The sequence below is a fragment of the Euphorbia lathyris genome, chromosome 9 (genome assembly GCF_963576675.1).
Source record: "Euphorbia lathyris chromosome 9, ddEupLath1.1, whole genome shotgun sequence".
Classification (NCBI taxonomy): Eukaryota; Viridiplantae; Streptophyta; class Magnoliopsida; order Malpighiales; family Euphorbiaceae; genus Euphorbia; species Euphorbia lathyris.
In genome coordinates this window covers 14,468,288-14,471,679 of record NC_088918.1, presented here as the reverse complement: position 1 = coordinate 14,471,679, position 3,392 = coordinate 14,468,288, and the positions used below count along the sequence as shown (strand labels likewise).

General features: G+C 42.6%; 1 non-coding gene across 1 annotated transcript; it reads left to right on the top strand.

Annotated features, from left to right (window-relative positions):
* Positions 1-214: 214 nt before the first annotated feature.
* On the top strand, positions 215-321 carry LOC136207735 (small nucleolar RNA R71). Its single transcript, XR_010676863.1, has one exon. It is a non-coding gene; the product is annotated as a small nucleolar RNA R71 (small nucleolar RNA).
* The last annotated feature ends 3,071 nt before the right edge of the window (positions 322-3,392 follow it).

Below are 3,392 nucleotides of genomic sequence, written 5' to 3'. Positions count from 1 at the left end.
AAATATTCCAGGGAACTCTTTGGCTGTTGTGCCTCTTCTTGGAGCCGGCTTCTCAACTTGCCAACATGCACTTCGTTCAGCTAATTCTTTCATCAGATTGTATGCTTGAACTGCAGTCTTGTTGAATAGATTTCCTCCCGCTGCTGCATCCAGAAAGGCACAGCTGACAGGAGATATTCCTGAGTAGAACATGTCAACAAGCTGGTACCGCTGGTAACCATGGTGGGGGCACCGTCTTAACAACTTCTGGAACCTCTCCCAGGCTAGATGCAAGTTCTCACCGTCGGACTGCCTAAACGAGGTGATGTCGTTTCTGAATTGTGCAGTCTTTGACGGAGGGAAGTACTTTGCTAGAAACATTGATACTGTAGTGTCCCAGTCAGTGAGAGACCCTGGCTCAATGGATTGTAGCCATTCTGCAGCTTCTTCTTTCAAAGAAAATCTAAACAGCTTCTGGAAGATCTATTCAGATGTGACGTCTTCACACTTGAAAGTGCTGCAGTATTCCATGAATTTGTCAAGATGTGAGTTAGGATCTTCGTAGTAATCCCCACCGAACTGTCCCGAGTTCTGGATCATCTGAATCATTGTTGGTCTGATTTCAAATGACATTACTGTTATTGTCGGATCGAGGATGCTAGAGGTGCTTATAGGCCACTTTGCCCTCAACAGCTCCATGACCGACGGATCTTCGGCCATTGTGTCACCCTTTTACGTCCTCCAAGAACAATATCAGCTTAAGAATCAAAATGCAATGATGAGTAATTCCCAGAACCTCGGTTCTTGGAATTCCAAACAATTATATAAACCTATCACCAAAAGTAAACTAGTTATAAACAAAAATAGTCCCCGGCAACGGCGCCAAAAACTTGATGCTCGTAAGATATATAGCGGTTAATAGGACAAGTGTATCCTATCGCAGCAAGTAATACAGTGCTAAGCACAGGATCAAACCACAAGGACTATTTATCACAACTAGTCGGCCCAAGGTAGGAACACAATTGTTCGGAAGGTTAAATATATGGTGGAGTGATTAAAGAGGCAAATTTTCTAAAATAAAAGATAAAAACGTTTGACAGGGAAGAATTCGAATTAATTGATGGCACAATCTAAGATGGGGATTCCCTTAATTGGATCACATGTATGATTTACTGGGATTTAGTTTCATATCATAATGATAATTGACGGTAACCACCTAATTAACCACGTGGAGATTGTCAGTCTCCTGTAGTCTATTCACATGCATTTGGTTGATGGCTTGATTAGGCATATAACCTAGGGCATGCAAAGCATTAGGGTCTATGGTGATTAAGGCTAAAGCCGTAGCCCAGCCACTAGCCCGCACTCCTAGTGGTCTCTAGCGAGGTCAGATTATGCTAATTCGGATTAGGTAATTCCTTGGTCAGGTATCTACCTATCTGCAATCCTAAATTTGTCAGACTCAAGGCATTAGGTTCTCCTATGTCAGGCTAGTTGATCATCATCGAATCTCATTCTAGCAATCATCCTATCTCTGACAAATCTAGACATTAAGCTCGCATAATCTAATCAATTGGAAACAATCCAGTAAACTAAATCCCTAATCATACATGGTCACGCAATCAATTCATCCCCATCCCAGATTGGATGGGGATTAGTTCATCGTTAAATTAAACAAGCAATTATAACATGCATTATAAGCCTGAATCATCATTAATTCAAATAAGCAAAGAGCAAGAGACAGAATAAGGAATTAGGAATATAAAACCCGATTTCGTCTGATTCAGATTACAAATCGGGAGAGGACTCTCCTATATCAATCTTCCCTCCAAGCTAAGAACTGTTACAATGGAAGTAAAATAGTAAAATTGAATACAAGGAAAAAGAGAGAGAGAAGAACAAAAAGGCAAAAAGAAGAACCCTAACAAAGATGCCATCATGTTCTATTTATAGTGCAGGCTTAGTTAGGGGTAGTTTGGGCATTTTGCAGGTTGAAATTCGCGCCTAAGGAGTGAGGAAACGCTGGGAAATTGCTTCCAGCGTTTCGTCTCGTCGAGACAAGAGGTGTCTCGACGAGACAAGAGGGTGTCTCGATGAGACACTAGGCGTCTCGTCGAGACACCACGCGATGGTTCCTTTTTTTGGAACCATCGGCCCGCCTCGTCTCGTCGAGACGGGCAGTGTCTTGACGAGACGAGGGCCTGTCTCGACGAGACATGCACTATCTCGGCGAGACAGGCACTAAATTGGGGCTGAGTCCAGTTTTTTTCTTTGTTTTGGTCCCTGGACTTCCAAAATTTGCTCCGACGGTCCCTGAATTGTCCGGAGGTGCTCCACAAGGCACGGGTCTGGTTCGAAAATGCTCAAACAGTCCCAAAACACCTGAAAATACAGAAAATGCCATAAATAAAGGAAATTACTGATTTTGACTGATAGATAGCAAAATGATACTGAAATTGAATGGAAATAAAGCAAAAACGAACTAAAACAATCCTAAAACCCCTATATAAATGGGAGCTATCAAGTAGTGGAAGACGTGCTAGTCAAAGTAGGAAAATTCATATTGCCCGTTGATTTCATTATAATGGACATTGATGAAGACTTGCATGTTCCTATCATCCTAGGTAGACCATTTTTAGCCACAGGTAGAGCATTGATAGACGTAGGAGAGGGACAATTATTCTTAAGGATTAATGGGGAAGAAGTCATTTTCAAAATGAACGAGGCAATGAGACGTGCAAACAATAATGATGACACATGCTGTTTCTTGGATGATTTTCAAAGTCTTTCTACTTTGCAGGAACAGGGCACTCTGGAGACTTTACTGGGAGAAGAGGTGAACATATGCGAAGGAACAGGCTGTTCCATTGAATCCAACCTACTGACACCTCCTTTCGATCCTACTATTCCTACTCATCAAGAACCACCGGAGATACCAGCAGTGCTGGTGTCTAAACCAGAATTGAAACCATTGCCTGCACACCTCGAGTATGCTTTCCTTGAACCACCCAGCGAAAGTCCAGTCATCATATCCTCGAAGTTAACTCCTGATCAAAAGACGCAACTCATGGCGGTTTTGCGAAGAAACAAGGATGCAATCGTATGGAAAATTGATGACATAAAAGGTATCAGTCCAGCAGTCTGTGTTCACAGAATCTTGATGGAAAAGGAGCACAAACCATCTGTCCAGCCGCAACGTAGACTAAATCCCCACATGAAGGAGGTTGTGCAAAAAGAAGTGATCAAGCTTCTTGATGCTGTCATTATTTACCCAATCTCTGATAGTGTGTGGACCAGCCTTGTTCACGTTGTACCAAAGAAGGGAGGAGCAACCGTGGTCCTCAACGAGAAAGACGAGTTGGTGCCCACAAGAACAATAACAGGGTGGAGAGTTTGTGTTGATTACAGAAAGC